The following is a 22424-nucleotide window of genomic DNA, read 5'->3' on the forward strand; positions in this document are numbered from 1 at the left end:
AGCAGACACATGTATTCCATCTTATGTAAAACAAAATTTACGTGGGCTGCCCGGTATAAAAAGTGATTTTACCCATGAAAAAGGCATCAGCCTTAATTTGACTATAATAATAATATAATAATTCAGCCTATATACGTCCCACTGCTGGGCACAGGCCTCCTCTCATGCGCGAAAGGGCTTGGGCTATAGTCCCCACGCTAGCCCAATGCGAATGCGAATTTGACTAATATTATTCTATTTTGTATAAACAAAAAGACGTTACCTACGTCCGGAGACTGAATTTTGAACGTGAAATAATTTATCTATTTATACTTAATTAATAGGTATTGCTTTTATAAGCTCCTGTCTGTGAGGAATCGAGATTGCTCGCGCGAGTCTCGCAAAGTGGACAGTTAATGTCGTGCGAGGATAGATGGCGTTGGACGTGATGGAATGATAGCCGGATAATTAGAAAACGCTCATACATCAGGCTGTCGACTAATCATCTGCAATATTTGTAAGCCAACGTCATAAATAATCTACGCGCGGGAGTTTTCTTATAGCATCGCTAAAATTAAATTTAAATTAAAACTAAGAAAAGTATATTGGCAATGGGCTCTGTAATACGAATGAAAATGTAAACATACGAGTCTGTTATGAAGATAATTAGTGCGTGCTTAATTTTATTTACAATCACGATAAAAAAATATTTTTATGTAAGTAAGTAATTTTACTTCAGCGGAATAATATCAATAAGATTTTTTTATTACAGACAACTCTTACTTTCTCTCTTTCGCCTTCTCCTTCATCACCATCACCTTTAACTTTAAATAGTTTTAATATTTTTTGAGCTTTTTTTTTTATTAAATTCTGCTTTGATGTGTCGGGATCGGGTTAACATATAGTATTTATCGAAACAGTCGTAATAAACAACGATATATTCATTCCGGTAGTAATCAATTATTTATATTGTTTTATTACCTAGTGTATAAAATGATAAATATCGTACATTATGCGCACATTTGATAAGTCATAATGTTTAATTACCTGCATAATTCATTTTATGATAGAATACGAGATACTATTAGACCGCGAGCCAGGAACAGATTTCCATGACCAATCGCTTCCCGGGCGAAAACTCGTATAGTGGTTAACGGCTATGTATGATAAACCCCCGTGGACGTCAGCTGCCGCTCCGTTGGTGTATCTATCAGCCGGGAGGTGATGACTAACGATATATGCTTCTGTGGTATAACAACAAAAAAAAAACAGAATAAAACAAATTGTTAAGTGGATACAACCAAACGAGATCGATCTTTTTGCCGTTTTTAAAGATAATGGGACGAAACCCTTCGGACGCGAGTCTGACTCGCACTTGCCCGGTTTTTAAGTTTAAGATGCAGTAGTTTCAGCCGCCAGTGTTTTTGAAAAATCGTAGGACTGTTTTAGATTGCAATCTGGTTGCCAAAAACTAGAACCCATGAGGCCTTAATTTAAAATGGCGCCAACTATAAGGAATGAGAATAACTTTGTTATGTCAAACCATACTCTAAAAAGGTGAATATACGGATAATACTGAACAATTCTAAACCGTAAACTGTAACCTCATCTCCCGATAGAGCTTCATTAAACTAACGGGGAGATTTAGATCAAATCACAATGAATAAGCTCTATTCATTATATCATTAATTTAAAAAAAAGCGGCCAAGTGCGAGTAGGACTCGCCTATGAAGGGTTCCGTACCATTTATGACGTATTAAAAAAAAACTACTTACTAGATCTCGTTCAAACCAATTTTCGGTGGAAGTTTGCATGCTAATGTATATCATATATTTTTTTTTAGATTTTTCATTGTGACGTGTTCGAATAGACAATACATGTTTAAAAGACACACACAAACAAAACAAATGTCTATTCGAACACGTCACAGCTGCATACAACGGGTGACTTACTTAAGTTTTTTACCTATAAATAATAAATATAAATAATACATAAATATTATAGGACATTATTACACAAATTGACTAAGTCCCACAGTAAGCTCAATAAGGCGTGTGTTGAGGGTACTTAGACAACGATATATATAATATATAAATACTTAAATATACATAGAAAACACCCATGAATCAGGAACAAATATCCATGCTCATCACACGAATAAACGGTACACACATTTTGCCACTTTGGAAGTGTCTCTCGCGCAAACTATTCAGTTTAGAAAAAAATGATATTAGAAACCTCAATATATTAGGTTTATCATTCTCTTATTTTAGAAGTTACAGGGGGGGGGGACGACGACACACATTTTACCACTTTGGAAGTGTCTCTCGCGCAAACTATTTAGTTTAGAATACATTTTTGAAGACCTATCCATAGATACCCCACACGTATGGGTTTAATGAAAAAAGATTTTTTGAGTTTCAGTTCTAAGTATGGGGAACCCCCAAAATTTTTTTTTTTTTTTGTGTGTGAAAATCTTAATGCGGTTCATAGAATACATCTACTCACCAAGTTTGAACAGTATAGTTCTTATAGTTTCGGAAAAACGTAGCTGTGACATAAACGGACAGACAGACGGACATGACGAATCTATAAGGGTTCCGTTTTTTGCCGTTTGGCTACGGAACCCTTAAAACTATCCCTATTTAACAACATTCAAGGTCAACCTACTAGTCACGTGACTTAATCGCAATTCGTCGCGTAATTTTATGAAATTTGTAATTGTCAATGTATTTTTTTAAGTTTTCAGCCAGCAAATAAAAGAGGTTGAATTGAATAATTTGTTATATGTACGAGTAAAAAGTTGGGACCGGATGATACAGTAAATTTAAGTTTAATATTTTATTACGTATTACAAAATAGATTCACGGATTTCTGCATATTCTTACGAACAATTGTTTATACTAAGTGTACGGAGTAAGAAACACATATTTCTGATCACGATATATGAATGACTGCATATTCCTGTTTTCCGTCTTTTTCGCAATTTAGAGTAATGCAAAATCTTGTGTCAGAAATACTTAAGAGGCTGTCAATACCTAAAGCGCGCACACTGTCTATTTGTATCGGAGTAAATGAGATAGCACTGTCGCATGTTACTGGGCCTGGGCGAGGGAATAATAAGAAAAATATTTAAATAAAAAAAAGTGGATTATTAGTGTAATATTTAACTTAATAGCGGTTTAGATATAAATGTTTTGAAATTGTGATTTTAATTGCAGACCCATAAGTCAAAACAATAAAGACATAGAACCGTTTAATTGTGATTTTAAGACCAATCTTTGCAATTATTTTCTATCGAGCCGATTTCGTTCAATCATGTATCGAGTACAACCACGGTCTTTGAAATATAATTAATATGAACATATATTTTTCTTACTTGACTAAAACAAATAGTCTTTCTTAAAAAACTGTTTAAGTAACATCAATTTCAAGGACATTGGGTGTTGACAGCCTCTTAATACGCAATTTTAAGTGACCTCGAACTGATATAAATCTTTGATTTAGTTTAGTAACGCAAATTTCAATGTATGAACGAATGAAGTTTTTTACTTCCGAAGTACGTCAACTTATGTTTATATACATTATTTAAAAATAAAAGAGAAAACGAGAAAAATGAAATGGCAATGGGCAGGCAGGCCATGTAGCGAGGAAAATGGACCAAAAATGGACCAAACTTGTGACACTTTGGAAATGGCGACAAAGAAAAAGAAAATCTGGCAGACCAACCATAAGAGGGGTTGATGACGTCACCAACACCATACCACACAAATGGCATGATGCCGCGCAGGACCGCTCAGAATGGCGGAACCTGGGGGAGGCCTTTACTCGCGAAGTGGTCCACTAATCATCATAGCAGCAAATAGCAATTAAGTAGTTAAGTTTGTAAGTTGTAAATATTTTTTTAAGTATTGTTAATATTAGGTGGAATGAAAGTCTTTTTTATTTTATTTTTTACTATACATTATTTAATATCAATAATGTAAAAAATACTCATTTCTCCCCACGATTCCATCCTCTGAGCTTCCTTCTGCTCATTTTCTTTGGTCGGTAAAATGTTACGGCGGTGCATTCGCGAATGTGTGGTCGCACCGTTATAATAGAACAACTTCACTGTGAGTTCATGGCAGTACCGTTTTATTTTATTGTTTATTTACTTGATGTATCATTTCTTCTTGGATGTAGATAAAAGCTTCAAAGATATACAAGGTGTAACAAGCGGGGATCCGTTTAAAAGCATATTCGGTATGTTCTGATTAGGTAAAAAAAAATGTCTATGGGGCAGGTCGTCGAAGTTAGCCAACCTCCCACGTAAGGAAAAATTTTCTTCTAGGTTTCCATGATTAGAACATGATACCGAATAGTCCCTTAAACGGATCCCCACAATTTTTGTTACACCTTATACTATTGTTGCTGTAATAAGGTGGATTACACCTTGTATATACGAGTAGAACATTTTTAACTTGAGTTTAGGTATAAATATAAGGCTGCGCTGTGATTTCGTAGTCCATAGGGTTAAAATACAAAATTATAGTTCTACATAAACAAGTGGCACATTTTAGGGTTCCGTACCTAAAGGGTAAAACGGGACCCTATTACTAAGACTCCACTGTCCGTCCGTCCGTCCGTCATCTCATGAACGTTGATAGTTAGGCGTTGAAATTTTCGCAGATGATGTGTTTCTGTTGCCGCTATAACAACAAATACTAAAAAACAGAATAAAATAAATATTCAAGGGGGCTCCCATACAACCGACATTATTTTTTTGCCATTTTTATAGATAATGGTACGGATCCCTACGTGCGCGAGTACAACTCGCACTTGGCCGGTTTTTTAATTGGTAAATCGTTAAGAGTATTGTGTTCTTATTTATGATAATGAAGTATATTTGATTTAATAAATAAAGGTGTTTTCTAAATAGAAATAAAAGTTTGCGTATATATATGTTATTTCGGTTTGGTAATATGTGTATGTCTTTACCGATCACGTATCAATGGTGTTCCGGACATTTGGGAGGCGTGCGTGGAGACGAAGCCAAGACGTAGATGCCCCTATTTAACAACAAGTCAATATTTAGATAGATCAAGGGAACACAGTTCCTATAGTTAGTTGTCATAATCATGACACTGGCAAAATAAATGTTTTAAAATCTGAAATTGCAATAAAAAATATAAATGTAAGAGCGAATGTTTGAACCGCTTTCCAATCGACATTTATAATAACATACTCGGATTATACGAGAGTCTAAAAATACGAACTGTTTTGGCTGCACTAAATTAATCTTACCTTTCCTTCACAGAACTCGTTTTCTTGTGTTTTAAGAGGGAAGTATAACCACGTGATCATCCATACAAAAAGATAAAACGTTTTTCCACTTTTAAATATTCTCCATGATTTTTTAGCATGTTATTGACACAATGAAGTACTAGGTTTTGTATAGGTTTTCTATTTTCAAAATTTGCAAAAAAAAAAATTTTGTAAAAGCGAAACGCGATTATAGCGATTGACATCAAAATCAAAGTGATTTGTTAAGATTTAGTTAAGTAGTGGAAAACGTTTTCTCCCGAAATGGAATTTCATAGTAAAAGTAACTTTAATTTCGCTAAGATCGCAAAGCTATTCTTCCCTCTAAATGCAGAAAGTTAGAAACGCTACCTATGTTAGCTATTAAAATATATATAGATAATTGTTAAGGCATATTAACACTTTTGTGTGGTGAGGAAAGGGGACGACGGCTTCTCCATACAAACGAAGTCCCCATTTTCCTCTCTGGATATTGACGTTATATTTTTGCGCAATTTGATGTGTAGTATGCTAGAGCTATGTCCTTTAGTTTGAATTTTTCCGATTTTTTAATTATCATAACAATTAGCAGCGAAAAATAAATTCCCTACTCATTTTTAAATGCTCGTTACAGTCGTAACTCTTATAATAATTAAACATTAAAAAAACAAAGAGACATAGCTGTGGTTGATATACATCAAATCGTATCAAAATCATTAAATTTTCAATAATATATCCAGAGAGGAAAATGGGGACTGCGTTTGTATGGAAGGGTGGTTCCGGGGAGGTCATCCATTTTCGTCTTAAGACACATAAAGCCAGGAAATTAGAAGGTAACAAAAAATAAGGCACGCCGCGCGAAACTTGAACACAAACTTGATGATATGGCCGTCGCGCAGAATAATCTTGGCCGACTACGACTACGACTCGAATGGCGAGCTGACTGCACGACTTGCGGCCGGAAGTTTAAAACAAAACTCGGTTTCGCAAGTCACGTTCTAGCCCATGCACGTCAGAATTTACAAAATATCTGATTTGTCTGGGTGTCGTCGTCGACGGATACGTCTGGGAGGACATCATTGCTTTTTATTTCAATTACTTTGAAAATATCCTTCTCAAAATTTTGCTCGTCAGATGCCTCGGCTATTTTGTTTCCCCTATTTTAAGACATCCTGTATACGGTTTGCCGTTGCACGCTGGAAACTATGTTAAAGCCAGCGAATAATTATAAATACTGGTTTCCGATTGGAGAACGCATTTGTCTGACGTATTGCGATTAATGGAAGATTGTGGGAGGCCATTTATGGGCAAACCTATGTATTAGGTAGGGGAGCATCGGGCACTTTTTAAGTCGTAATAAAACCGTTATTTTTTAACAGAATCAACTTTTTGTTTCGTATATCCTTTGCACATATACAGCATGACCCAATTAAATCCAACAGACTTTAACCACGCATTCCTGAGATCATAAAGAGCAAAAAATGTTGTATACATAAGTTTTGGACAAATTAGCAAAAAAAAAATTTTTTTTTTTGCATTTCCTGCAAAAAATTTGTGAAAAACTATTACAACGAATAAGTAAAGTTTCTGTTATTTACATATAAAAATTGCGAGTTTACCTTAAAATTTAGTCTGTCAGTAGATATGTCTAAACCAAGTCACATAGTAACAGCGTCATAGCTAGAAAGGCGTTTTTCACTAAGTTATAACAGAAACAATTTTCACAAAAAATTACATTATCTGTAAAACAATATCGATTTCAAGAAACTTTGTATGACATTTTAGTCTCTAAACGCAGTCAAAAATACACCTTTAAAATCTGTCGGGTTTAATTGGCCCACGCTGTATATGGCTACAATTCTAACCCAGAATACTAATATTATTATAAACAGTCTCAACATTGCAAGGGATTTTATAAAGCCTCTCGAAAGTGCCATCGTAAACTACTTCAATAGTAAATAATAATACTATGAAAACTTGCTATAAAATTGAGAAACAATCCACTGTTTAAAATTATATAAACCGTGATGTATGTGACTCTGCATGAGTGAATGATATTTAATAGGTTCAAACTTTATTACAAAAACTTCCTGATCCAATTTGTGTAAGAATTTTGTAAGAAATAGTCAGGTAAATCACGTTAAAAAGTTTGTCCCTATTCACTCCAGCCATTCCTATCCCTATTCACATCAATTTTCATTTTACTTGCTCCAGCATTACGTTAGATAACTGTTTATGTTTATGAAGTAGTAATTACGTAAGCAATTCATATAAAAAAGTCGGAGAGTCGGTAATTTACGGACGCCTTGTATCCGCGAATGTATGCAAACTTATTCATAGATTTGTGAAGACTTGGGTAAGTCTGAGAGCAAGCTGATTAATAGTTGTATGGTATGTTCGAAAGTTTTATTTGATTCGAAGCAGGATATTAATGTTTATATTAGACTTTGACTTAGACGTGAGACTTTGTGCGAGTTTTGAACAAAATAGACTTTACTTTTAAGAAAACTTTTTTGAAGAAATAACCCTAATTCATGAAATAACAACCGTATGAGGGAAGTCCTTCTTCTTAGGTATTTTTAAGTCGATGTTATTTATGCATTAAGTTTATTTTTGATATTATCATTTATTCTATATATATATATATATATTTTAAGTATCTGAAACTGTTTATTTTCCCTGGAAGTATACCCCTTGTTTTATAGTTCTTCTTACCCCACCTAACCTTACTTATTTTCTTCAGAGAGATGAAGAAATGACTGATATAGATTAGCTAAGTAAGTATATTATTATTTTTCCCTAAATAAAAACTATGTACTTAAAGCTTTAACTTATAACACATGGCTTTAGGTGCCGTGTACATTCAAAGAAACACCGCTTGTTTATTACAAATAAAATATCTCACCTGGTAAGGAAACATAAAATAAATTATACCTGGAAATCGGTTTGGAAATGTAACTTCTTGATATATTACGTAACGGAGATACGTACCTAATTAACCCAAAGCCGAACCTTCCGAGTTATATTTTACGTATTATGTAATATCTGAGTTGGTCAACAACTTCGTTATGGGAAAAATTAACATGAAATTTAGATACTTTATTTCCGTTGAACTCTATTTAGTTTAGCAAGTAGTAGAGATCTACTCTAGTGGGTTATAGTGGCCCTAATCTTTAATATTTAGCTTATCCCCCTTAACTAAACTAACTAACTAAATTACCCCCTAAAATTAGAAAAAAGCGTTTTTGATATTCATAGTGTTAGTGGTAATTGATAAAACTATTCAATTTAAGGTGTCTACATCATACGGTCTGTGAGAAAAACCCATTTTAACCGATTTGACAGACCGAACTGATCCCACAAGAGCTCCGTGAACAAAGTTTTGTACGGAGCTCTTAGAAATAGAGTCAGTACAGGATAAAATGTATAGGCATTTCCACCAATATCAAATCAGGTGGAAAAATACGAATAGTCCTAATTCTAGATTTAAGTGCTCAATAGGCAATTTAGTGTCTCATTTGACCTTATTCTTATATGACAATGCAGCTACCTAATAATTTTAGTTCCTTTGACTTGAGGACACTTATAATCGCAGTTATAATTAAAAGCGTTTCGATTTGTGAAGGTTAATCGCACGAAATTAAAGTAAGAGTATTTTTATTTTTATATTAAACGTGATATATAAACTTCAAGGTTCATGATGATTTCGGCTATTTATACACAGTTTGAAATATTTTAATATAAATGGACAGGGCTTTAATGTTTTTTGTCATGCTAGGTTTTATTACATTAAGTTGTGTCGATTTTATTCACTATACAATACAATATTACACCATCAACGAGCTTGCAGTTTGATAAACTGTATTATAAATTATATTATGAAATTTTATTAGAATATAATATAATGATAGAATTTCTTTATTTGCCAGAATATGTACGGTACAAGATGATAACAGAGAAGGTTATACACGTTTCAGCATTCAGTCAAAGACACGACATGCAAATAATTATCAACTAAATTTTAGCACACATTAATACAACTTTACAAGTTTAAATTAAAAGTACAATATAGAAGAAAACACGAGCGAAAAAAGTCGCGTGAATTTTTCATAGTAAAAAAAGTCATCCACTTATACAGTTTGAATGTTACATAGTAAAATGTCCAAGAATTAAATAAAGCTAACAAATAAATAAGTTAAAATGTCATATAAAAAGTCAAATTACAAAATGGCATTAGACAGACGTAACCCAGGTGCCTAGTAAATGGATCATATGACTACACATCTGAACTACACATCTGAATTACACATGAGTCGCAAACGAAAAATTATTTGTCTGTTGATTGAAATCTACTAGAGAAGAAACTATGCGATCTATTTTAAGTCTTTTTTTGCATTCTCAGTGACAGTAATGCCTGATTGATGGAGAGTTTGCATGATGTACTATTTTCTCAACTCTTAATTAACGTGGAGTATCTATTGTTACTTATCTTATCAACACTAACCTACTGTTCGGTTTATTTATCAAGAACTAATGCACTAAACTTCCTTAATCCTTTCTTCTATCTATGGTTTGTCTTAAAAGGAAATGAGAGCCGACATTCCTTCCACACAATAAAAGTTACTTTCCGTGTCGTGTTCCAATATTTTAATATCACAATAAAAATAATCTTAAATTACGTCCACAGTGGTTTAGTCTCCTGCAAAGTTGTGAAGAGTTTCTGCTTTCGGAATTGAACTATGGTTATTTATCATTCTTTGCTTTAATTAAATAAAAATTTAAAATAATATAGGACATTATTACACGAATTGACTAAGTCCCACTGTAGGCTCAATAAGGCTTGTGTTGTGGGTACTGAGACAACGACATATATAATATATAAATACATAGAAATCAATTCTTAAATATATATAAATTAATTGTTTAATCATGAATGCTCGGTCTCTTTTTGATATCAACACATTTACAGTATTAATTTATTACGAAATTTACATAATAACTACATATAGTTATAAAATTATGCAAAATCGCAGGTCAAGAAGAACAATTATTTCACAAAACTACGCAACCGTCAATACCATGAAATTAAGGTTCAATTACACTTTAACACGGTTTGGCTTGATTGTGTCCCCATTCAGAATGGTCGCAATTTGCTAATTGTTTCAATTTTTATTGCATGGACTTTAAATCTGATGGTTAATAAAGTTTACAACATTCATAATGATAGTATATAGTATATATAGGTGTTTATGTAACTTTGTCTAAAGACAAGAAAATAATTATTACAAAAGTGCCTAAATGAGGTAAAAGTAATCGTTAAGACTGCGATATACGAAACGATATACGATATAAGTAGTGATCCCTAATGGCTCCTCTACACGATGGCCCAGTGCAGGCCAGTCCAAGGGATGCATTTATGCGTTAGAGGGAGTAAGTGATATTGCTATCTCATTCCACTTCCACCGCATAGCTGCGTCCCTTAGACTGTGGCCCATCGTGTAGAGGAGCCCTAAGATACAAGTAAGGTAAATTAGCCCAAATTCATAAGGCACGGCAAATTCTAGATAAATAGTATCTAGATAAAAATGTGATCAAAGTTACCTGTGTAAATGTGGATATTTTTGTTACAATTCAGCTTTTTTGCTGCATTTTGGATAAATTACAGCCTAGATACATTTCCAGGGCTCCATAGCCAAAAATGCTGAATCTAAGACTTAGATTTTTTAATTTTCGTTTACGTCGTCGGACCGTTAATATACCGACATTTGCTACAGTGAACCAACACGGGTCTACCGCGAAATTCGCTATTTGCGAAGATCTTTCTCCTTTTCTCCAATGAAGACGTAATTAGAGTGACAGAGAAAAATGCAAATTAGTAAGCATTAAAGGTAAGTAGTAGGTAAGGTAAGTAGGCAAGGTTACATATATCCATATACTTATTCAAATTTAAACGCATGTAAATTATAGAACTACAAATTGTGGTATTTATGATACTGTAATATAATGTTACTTGGTCGTGAATAAATAATTTATTTATTAAGTAGAAAATGAGAGATACCACTCTACACTCAAACTAAATGTGGTTTTGTAATGTAGTTACCTGCTATTGTATTGTATTGTAATATTTAATTATAATAAATAATCATAAAGCTTTGCGTTCATCAAACCGAATGGTACAACACTAAACTCATACAGTGATCTTATTTTAATGAGGCAGGTACGAGTATTACTGAACGAGATATCGTTTTACGTACGAAAGTTATATCTCGATGGTGCTTTCACATTTCTTTGCATATGAATATTCTCGTTAATTCTATAGCCTGATAAACTAAGGCAATCAGATTTCTTGTTATTTTTAATGAATCGTAATTAATGAAATCTTAGTTTTATCCTAGCCGGTTTAGATTATGGCTACTGGATTTATGAACGAAATTTTTAAACATAGTACAGTCAGCATCAAAAGTAGTGGATCTGACTGCGCGTCCGAAGTATCTATCATTCTCTAATAGCTTTATAAAAAATAAGTCCTTGTGTGTAGAACTAGACTGTGGCAGATAATTTAGAACGCGAACTGTAGAGATAAATCTCTATTAGCCTATCAAGCCGATGGTCCCGGGTTCAAATCCTGGTAAGGGCATTTATTTATTTAAACTTTATTGCACAAGACATATACAACAATGTACAAATGGCGGACTTAAAGACAAATGGCATTCTCTGCCAGCCAACCATTTATTAGTTTTATTTCTGAGATGAGCACGGATATTTGTTCCTGGGTCATGGATGTATTCTATATATTTACACAAATAGCTCTGTTTTACTATGTAGAAACTACTTAATAAGCATGATGTTAAAATATTTTCATTAAGGAAACTGTAAGTCTAGTTTTAAGAAAAGTTCCTGTGCTATATATAACTATAAAAGACTGTTTGTTTCTTAAATAAATAAATTAAATTAAATTTAAATATTTATAAGTTAAATATATCGTGGTCTAAGTACCCACAACACAAGCCTTATATAGCTTACTGTGGGACTTAGTCAACTTGTGTAATAATGTCCTATACTCGTAACATTTATTTATTTATTAGTAAAATAATTCCCGGATGGCAGATTAGTGGAAGTTTTTCATGAGCTCTTAGTCTTTTTTGGAAGCAAATGTGCGGTCAATACTCAGTAACAAAGTTCCGACAAATTATAGTTGATGACCGCAGGTAGCCGGATCTTTAAGCTGATGACGTTTAGAGTCAGAGTCGAGTTAACCGGGTACAGTTCATGTCATCCACGATGACGCGCAGATTTGTCAAATCTAACCTTTATTAACATGACATTACGAGTCAAGGCACGCGTCTTCGCGAATTACACTATCTATACTAATAATGTCCTATAATATTTATTTATTTATTATTATTTATTATACTTGTTTTTATCAAGGCTTGTAGATATTTCATACATTTTTTTTAAACCAAGTTTCATATTCAGTATTCGGGTTGGATAATTTTCAAATAAATGCTGCCAAGAGCAGTCATTATAATTTTTAACTTAATGTTTCCGTTTTGTGATACCGAGCACCATTTTTGTGTGTATCTTGCAGGAAAATATCTAATCATCATATTTGTCAAAAAGTAAAACTTTGAAGGAAATAAAATCACCTAGAATACTCGTACTCGTCAAAATGTATCCAAGACTGCACCGAGAGTAGATAAAAAAACTGACCTATAGAAACTATAATATTATGCCTCAGTACTCTTTCTGCCGGTCTAAAAGCAATTTCATCAAGTAAAAACTAGTTATTCTATTTTTAAACTCCTAACTACTTTTAAAGGCTGGATAGTATAGCGATGAATAGTTATTACACGTATGACTTATGCATCAAAATAACATTAAGGACATATACAACTACATTAGGGTAGCGACGTACGCATCTTAGTGGACATACAAGATTTTTTTTTCAACTTTGTTGTTGGTTTCGTAGTAAATACTTCTCAGTATGGCCCTAAGGTATCCAATCACTTTTCACAATATGTCACAATATATTCCTTTATTTTATTATAGGCAGAGGGGCTCTTACATGGCTATGAGAAGACTCCCAGTAAGGTGTATCTAGCCAAGAATAAAGGAAATAGTTGTAAACAGGTAGGGCAGCAGACTTTGTGGAAATGTTAGATTTGGCCTTTATCGAGCAGGAGGCCTTTATGAGTAACACTTTTGACTATTTCTGCCCGAGGATTGTTGAGGATTTATAGCACTAAGTAATACTCTATATCTACGAGAACGTCAAAGGATGGTAAAAAAAATGAATTTCAAATTATTCATGAATGATTCAAAGAAAGTCGTATATTTTGGAAGATGTACCAAAAGAAACGACTGAGAGCAAGGCAGTTTATATAAAATAACAGACTCAATTTGGAATTATTATTCCCCATCCAAGATCAAAGACCCGTACGTAGCGTAGCGTTATAATGTCACCTTATAATAATTACCAACAGATGCTTCATACGTACGTATTAAACTTCTTACATGCCTAACCTATCCATTATAAATAATTGTACAACCGACAATAGCCATTACTACTCATTGTGTTGAAAAGAAAACAATTTCTACGAGTATCACCGCACGACAAAAAGTATTAAAAGTAAAAAATACTGGCGGTCGACACCCGCTGTGAAGTCGGGTCGTTGAGGTAACGAGACATAGACTGTAAAAAATTGGCTTAAAAACGGTAATATTAGGTCCAGTAAAAACTTAGAGTACAAAAACCAAATGAGTGACCTAGTCCTCGTAAAAAAAACTACTAGTAGTACCTAGTACTATAATTACTAGAACTGGGACAGTACGTTAAAAAGTACAGCGGATGAAACACTTCCAGCCCGATTCGAACTTTAAAATACGTCAAAAATTTTCTAAAGAGACGATATGGATCGGATATGTTTTATAAGATTGAGTCTGTTCGAAAGTGCCTGCCACCCCGGAATACTTTTTCAAATAGAGATCTCTACAGCTCGTGGTCAAAAATATCTGTCAGAGTTCAATTCAATTCAATGCTTTATTCGTTCATCACAGGTACATAAATAGGTAATAACTCAGTATTCTAAGGAACAGCTATGATGTGCCTTTTGGCGTACGAAATAACTTCTTATTATCTAACTATATACATATGCAGTATTTCAGTTTGTGTGATTGTTCTACATATAGAGACATATCTCTTATTGTAAAGTTATTATGGTACCCACATTTGCTGTTATAAAATGTTATATAACATCGTGTGACAGGGACATCATGATAGTATTGATAGTAATTTATTATGTTGAGATTGTGACAGGGATCACATCATGTTATATAACCTTTTATAACAGCCAATTTGGAAGCACCATTACAGAATGGTAGATGATTTTTCACGACACAAACCGGTAAAGGCCCTCTTGATTGTTCAAAAACTAATGAGAAAGTAGCATTTTATCCACATGTGGCGCAAAGTAATCAGATGCAAATTTTAAGTTGTTTCCTTATGTTAGGTAGTAGAATTGACTTTTAAATTATGATTTTAATTGATATTTTTTATTACGTTCATTTGAAATTGATTTGTATACATTTTTTGGTATTTCATAGTTAGTATTTCCCTCGCGTTGCCGCGTTGGTGTGGTGAAAAATTGTGTGTTTCACTCGTAGGCAAAGTTTGTTTAACCCTCGTGCCTGGAATCTTTCACTTGCTCGGGTATCAATAATAGCAGGAGCGGTTAAAAAACAACTTTGCCCCCTTGTGAAACAAATAACTATTGAAGCGTAGTCCGACCCGCCACTTTTGATGCTGATTTTACTTTACCTAGCCTAGCTTAGACATGCTTACATGAAATTAACAGTCATTAGTGACAGTACTATAATACAAATGAATTTTATCGGTTACCTAGTACAGTAACCAGTCGAAAAAAATACGTAAGGTGTTTCAAAATTAAAATGTTTAAATGTTAAAGGTTTTTTTCTTTTGTCCTCCCTCACTTAACACCACTAATTAAATGCCTCACCAATATAAATTGATACAGTATGTATTTTGTTTCACAATCACAGAAGATTTGATATGTATTATTATTCTAAAGAATCCATTTAATGAAAGCTGAAAAAAAAATCATTTGTTGTAGCTATGATTTTTATTATTTGTTGTAAAAAAAAAATTGTTACTAAGTATTTACCTAGGTACGTATTCTTAGGTTCATGGAATACAGCCTGGTGACAAACAGAATCACCCATTGTATAAGGACCACAAAAAAATATAGTACCTATACTAACTACTTAACCTTTTTGTCACCGATCAACTATTACAAAATGAATAATGTCAACAAAAAAATATCTTATTTATTAATATAAAATTTAAAAAAAACACTCCTAATCTACTTAAAAATAAACAATAAAATAAATAAAAAACAACTCACCTTTATAACACTATTTCAATCCCCAACCACACATACACAATCACAGTCTCAAATCACACGCACATTTTCAAAACTCTAGTAACTCAAAAACTCCAGTAAATTCAAAGTGTTCGGATTCAAAATGGCGCCGCGTGCGCGCGCATCGGACGCCGGTGCCGGACTAGTGAACTTGGGTGTTGAGGTTTCAAGTTTGCCGAGCGTATACGTAGCTCTAGCGCTTTACTTTAATAGCTTTTCGGTTTACTATTAAAGGTATGGAACGAAACCTTTTTTCAGTACACCTACATATACTTTACACTAGTGCGGGAATAAGCACTTTCCGTGCCTATGTCAAACATTTAAAGGGCCATATGTACCTACTGTAATAGTGCAGAAAATAGGAAATTCGCGATAAATTAAAACACGACCGAAGGGAGTGTTTTAAATCGACACGAGTTGCGAATTATCTATTCGCTCGTGTATCGTACAACGTTTTACAGTACATATTACTCTTGAAAGTTTCGACATATGCACGGAATGTGCTCATTCCCGCACACGTGCGGGAAAGTAGTACCATAGGTACTGTAAAACGTTATACGATACATGTGCGAATAGGTAATTCAAATATCCTACTTTCCGCACATGTATCTTATTACCTTATTAGTACGAGTTAAGGTTATACGTCTTTATGTGGACATCATGAAATAAACGGATCTTATGCTTAATTTTTGTACATAAAATATTGTATCCTTATAAGTACACCTTAATGCATTATAGAAACTTTTTTATAATTTAATAATGTGTAAAAATCGTGAAAGAGTCAATGTTATAATATTGTTATAATAACGGTATTATAAATAATTTTTTTTTTTAAAATATGGGGCAATCTTATTACACAAATCTACCTATCCCCACGGTAAGCTCAATAAAGCTTGTGTTGTGGTACTAGACGATGATATATGTAATAGATAGACACTTATAGATAAATACTTATAAATAAATAGAAAACATCCATAAATCAGGAACAAATATCTGTGATGAACACACAAATAAATGCCCTTACCAGGATTTGAACCCGGGAACGCATGCATCGTCGGCAAGGTCACTAAGCTAGGGGGCCAGAAATGATAGGTCGATAATTTATAGAAATAATTAACTTTCAATTCCCGGCGTTATTTACAAGAAAAACTGAAGTATCGATAATGAATAGTTTCCCGACAGGTGTGTGGAAAGCTGTAGTAATTACGCCTATCCCGGATAGGGAAAGTTCCTTCGAGCAAAGCATCGGTAGCCGAGCGGTTGGGCGTGTGACTTTGAAACTATAGGTCGTGAGTTAGAGCAATTTGTATCATAAAATTTAATAATAGTTATATAAGCTTAAATATATACCTGATTCTTACAGGTCCTGATGTTTGTGTTCTTTCAACTCAGAATTACTAGCATATTCAATCCCGATGTTAAAAAATGTACCAAAATTTTGTATAAAAATTGTAGTTTCCACTACATCACGCACGTACAGTCAGCATCAAAAGTAGCGGATCAAATAAGGTTTCATAAGTATCTACCATTCTGTAACAGCTTAACAAAAAGTGATGTCTTTAATATAGAGCAACGAGGACTGTAAAAGATATACTTTTGAGCGTGAATTTTAGAAATGTATCTATATTTGGAAAAGTTATCCGGAATATCAGATACTTTGGTGCGTTGTTTCATCCGTTACTTTTGATGCTGACTGTACAAGTAAAAAAAAAACATTAAAACGTGACGTAATGGAACGGATACTTTGAGACATCTCATATGAATGGTAGGATGGAGAATGCTGTCGATTTTGAGTAGAATGAGCCCAAGTATGTTCCGTACCCCTAGTGTAAATTTATTCGATATCGTAACGTGACGTACGTTTGCGTTTGCTATTTTACACTAGGGGTACTGATTTGGAAGAGTAAAGTTTTCAGTATTCATTTTAGAAACCGCCGATATAAAAGTGTGCATAGTATTGGCCCGTGTGGGTGTTTGTTTTTGTTATATTATGTAATGTAATGTGTCTTGTTTGTGTTTACGAATAAAAATTATTCTATTCTATTCTTTTCTATTCTATCGCCGAACACCATGGCGGTGTGGTACGTAAATCCTAAAGGTTGTCAATAATTGGTCTATGTTTGAAACTTAGGAGTTGGGTATTATGAGACTAAGTGGACATTAAAAACAGATTAACTCGACATGTTCCTAAAAGTAGAAAAGGTTCTTGAAAATTAAAAGTATCTGAAAAAAAGCTTTGGTATCATCGAGTAAGCTCAATGAGAGCTAAAATAAAGACCTTTATGTAAACCTCTTTCGAATTTAATGTCTGCGCTTAGGTTACCGATCAGAGTGATGTGAGCGATGCGAGCTAAAGTTTCCTGAGATGTTGAGGGAGGAAAGTGTCCCCCATTAATTTCCACACGTAACGTTAATGGAATTGGTGTCCATTGATTGAACTGACAACTTCGATTCTTGGTATTAGTGACAATGCATCGTTTGTGTTTTGTTACATTATGTTTGTTTATACTCTAGAGTGAATGAAGATGTTCATAGTACTCTATTTACATGTCTATGTATATTGATTATGGTAAGGTGGGGTAAGAGATACATAGTTTATTTTTCTCGGGGCAAAATAAACCGTATGAGGAAATCCTTGTACTTACGTAAGTATTTATGATTAATTTTATTCATGCATTACTTTTATGTTTAGTATCATCATTTAATTTAGTTTTTAGTATCTTTGAGTAAGTATATCTAACTGTTTATTTTCCCTAAAACCTTAATTTGTACAAGTAGGCTATTCTAAGTACTGTAAAATAATATTAATCATTTAATACCCTAATAATAAATAATATTAGCATTTTACTCTACTTACCTACATATATTTTTACCCTGTACCTATCAAATCAGTATTATATAATATGCGCCATCTATGCACTAAAACCAGTACCGCTGCGGCAATCAGCTGAGGTTCTACGTATTAAGCAAACTCAACGAAGCAAAGTGAAAGGCACTAAGCATTTTCATTTTCATCCGCATTCGTTTAGTCGGACGGCGCTAGGTGGCGTTGTAATAAAAAGATAAATAAAGAGTGCCGTTAGTGTTTATAGTATCATCAGATTATATCATAGACATGAGCATTTTCATCACACTCGCTCGAAAAAGATCTTATTTCATGCAGGTGTACTGAAGGACAAATGCCTATATTGTTCCCACGGGAGTTATGGATTGTGAAAAAAAAAGCCAGGAAGAACCTTAGGGAGTTATAGTTTTTTTTTGTTACCAATTCATACGAATTCACTAGGTATAAATGAGTTTTACTTTTAAAATATTGACGTTTATTATTTAGTTTGATTTAATTTGATTAATTTAATAGCTGTTTGAAATATTTTTACACAATTTTCAATTGTGGCTGAAAGTCGGATAGGTCTGTGCCTTCGATGCCAAACCTGTCAAAGAATGACAATATGGCGGACGAATATTTGAAATGGCACCGTATTTAAGAATTATTTCGCTTAAAATTTAGTTTTTTCTTCGCAAGTGAGAAATAATATTGTTACTCGAGTCTTTAATGTGCGGCTGTCGTGACTCGTGAATAATCGTTGCACAATGTACTACGAGTATAACCATCGCTAGGTCAAATCTAGTTTACACAGGTAATATAACATGAAGTTGGATATTGTCAGAATATTATATAGGTACATTTGATTTTCTGACTTAACACGAGCAGTATAAAGTCTAGTATTTGCTTACCATTATTTACCATGTCCCTATTTTATTGAACGACTTTTCGATTTTACATTATTATTGTTTTTTCACAAATAAGCCGAGCCGTTTCTTTTACAGAAAATCATTGACCTGTCAGTTTCCTTAATAATTTTATCTTCTTTAGAAAGCGGCCAGTATTATGAAATGGGCTGGCAACCCTAGTCTGGCTCACACCTAGTACTCAGAGCTCTTCGAGTTTTTATTTAAAATTCACATATAAATTCGTTTAAAAAACAGTGGTAGTGTTCTCAAAAGTTGTAATTTAAAAAGTTCCTCATCTTATAAGAATTACAAACCAAACCGAGACGGATTACCATCATAAATTATCGATCGGTAAGAATCAATATCATACCGTTTTTACTTAAAAAGTGTCAACAAACTATGCATATTGCTTTACTCACTTCCAATTGGTCGATACATCTGACATACGTGCATTACTACCAACATCAAACATAGAATAAATGTTACCAGTGCACAGAATTAATGCGTTCAGAAACACGCTCAACTCGAATGGAAAATCGATTCTAGGTATCGATTCAGTTTAAATTACTTAATTTATTATTTAGAAATTATCATTATTTATTTAACATTGAATAAATATTTAAAAATGACGCCTTCGAATTCTAAACAACAGATGTGTTCTAAATGCGACAAAGTTATGAAAAATAGCGAAATTATTAGATGTGAAATTTGCAAAAAATATTATGACTTGACCTGTGCAAAATTGACTCGAAGATTATTTGTTTTGATGACCAAAGAAGATAAAAAAGCCTGGAAATGTAGAACCTGTGTAAAAAAACCAAAAAAGAAAATATCAAATAAAAATTCACAGACATCAACTACTAAAAATAATAAATATATCGATATAGCTGCACCACAAAATAATGAACAGGTATTTTTGTGCGAAGAACAACAAAATCTGATAAAAGATAGGTGCACTGACGAAGTGAATGCCGCAGGCCAATTAATGCAGGAGAAGCAGAAGCAAACATTGCAGGAAGAGCCTAGCCTGTCCCTAAAATGCGGGCAAGTACAGCTCGCAGAGCCCTCTCCTAATATGAAAAAATGTCTACAGAATATTGATTCACCAGTTGCACGGGAAACAAACTCAACTGAACCAAAAACGCTCCAGCAGTTGAATGAAACAGGTGATAATGCAACAGAAACCGTACATGAAAAAATCCTACAATGCGGTCAATTGCAGCTCGCAGATACCTCACCTACTAAGAAAAATTACTTACCTAGTATTGATTCACCAGTTGCAAATGAAACAAACTCAACTAAGCCAAAAACGCTCCAGCGTTTGAATAGAACAGGTGTTTCGGAATCAGAAGCCGTACATGAAAAAATCCTACAAGGGAACGAGGATGTTGATCGTTCTACCTTGCAAATAAATGACATTACTGAAAACATTGAAAATGCGAATACAACTCCCAACAGAGATTACAGAATCAATATCTCCGCGGAAAATTCTTTCAATTCTTTTAGTGCGCTGTCAGAGGCAGAAGATCCGAACAATTCAAATTCACTTCTGTCGACTCCTAATATTATTAACCGCAGCTTCTCGGATCTCCGCCAAAACAGCAACTACAAAATCGAAGAACTGAACGCAAAGATAAAGTTGTTGGAGAGTAAACTACTAGTAGCCGACACAGAAATTGTAAACTTGTTACAAGAAAACCGAGATATTAGCAAGAAGCTTGCTAAATACGAACTAAAAATTAAAAAGCTCACTCATATTTGCAAGTCTTCACATAAAATGACAAAAAAGAAGAGGTCAGAACGTATAAAAAAAAGTAAATTGGATTTTTCTGTTGACACCGAAGACCTTGAGCCCGCAGGCGCAGAGAGTACACCTATACCAACGCATCGCATTACACTTAGCGCCGGGGAAGAAAGTACAAGGTTATCTTCTGGCAGACCGGGAGACGCCGAAGAACAACATAAATCTCTGGACACAGACACAATGGAACAGCGGCGAAGACAAACTACAAACAGTGAGCCTCCATCAACCAGCACTAGAAAACGAGTTTCACGGAAGTTATGTATTGTTAGTAACTGTAGTAGCAATTCTGTGCTCAAAACAGCTGAGAAGACTTTCGACGAATATGAAATCTGCCATTACCTTTATGCTCATGGAGAGATCTCTCAACTGTTACAAGGACTTGACATTAAGCTTAAAAATTTCACCATGGACGACATGTGTATCCTGTTAATAGGTCATGAGGATTTTCGAGTAACAAAAAATTATGTAAACATTGTAAACTTAATAAGGAATAAGCTCAGTCAAATTCACAATACTAGCGTGTTCATTTGCGCACCAACGTATAAGATAAAACGAAAAAATAATCTGTTTAACCACAGGATAGAAGCATTTAACAACTTGCTATACTCAGATATTGTACAACATAAGTATGCTTTCTTGTTCGATTCCAATAGTCATCTGCATTACACTCATAAAATGTTTTGCAAATGGTCAGGCCGAATAAATAATGACGGCTTATTAGCTATTTTTAACAATTTTCATCTTTGCCTCAAGGAGATGAGGCGCACAAACTGGGACTGTGAGTCTGCTACAGTGGATAGTGCCAGTGTGGATGCTAATGAATCAGCTGTGACTAAACAGGGTGATCACGAACAATCTTTAGGCGAAAATATTTTTTTAGACAGGAGTACAGAAATCGTGTATCAGGTAGAAGCTTAACAACCTTAAATGTATTCCATCAGAATGTTTGTGGCATTTCTAATAAAAAAGACGAGTTAGAAATTTATCTAAGTACATTAACCAAAGAAATGCATTTTGTATGTCTTAGTGAACATTTTTTAAATAGTACCTCAGTAGACCTTTTTAACATTCCATTGTATTCTCTGTCGGCATATAATGTTCGAACTAATAAAAAAAGAGGCGGCACTCTTGTGCTAGCGCGTTCGGATCGGAAAACTGAGGAGCAATCTTTTTGTAAATCTCTTTAT

The 22424-nt window shown here is 33.9% G+C and overlaps 1 protein-coding gene across 3 annotated transcripts in view; it reads right to left on the minus strand.

Annotated features, from left to right (window-relative positions):
* The window catches only part of LOC133522298 (uncharacterized), a 227179-nt gene that overhangs the window by 114836 nt on the left and 89919 nt on the right, over positions 1 to 22424 (minus strand). Inside the window, exon 1 of one of the 3 annotated variants that reach the window (XM_061857584.1) lies at positions 15684 to 15857. The exons of the other annotated variants lie outside the window; for them this stretch is intronic. The gene's annotated coding sequence lies outside the window, so the exon portion shown is untranslated. Of the gene's footprint in view, positions 1 to 15683; positions 15858 to 22424 lie in introns of those variants that run through there. 3 annotated transcript variants of the gene reach the window in all.

The sequence above is a fragment of the Cydia pomonella genome, chromosome 10 (genome assembly GCF_033807575.1).
Source record: "Cydia pomonella isolate Wapato2018A chromosome 10, ilCydPomo1, whole genome shotgun sequence".
In the NCBI taxonomy this organism is placed as follows: domain Eukaryota; kingdom Metazoa; phylum Arthropoda; class Insecta; order Lepidoptera; family Tortricidae; genus Cydia; species Cydia pomonella.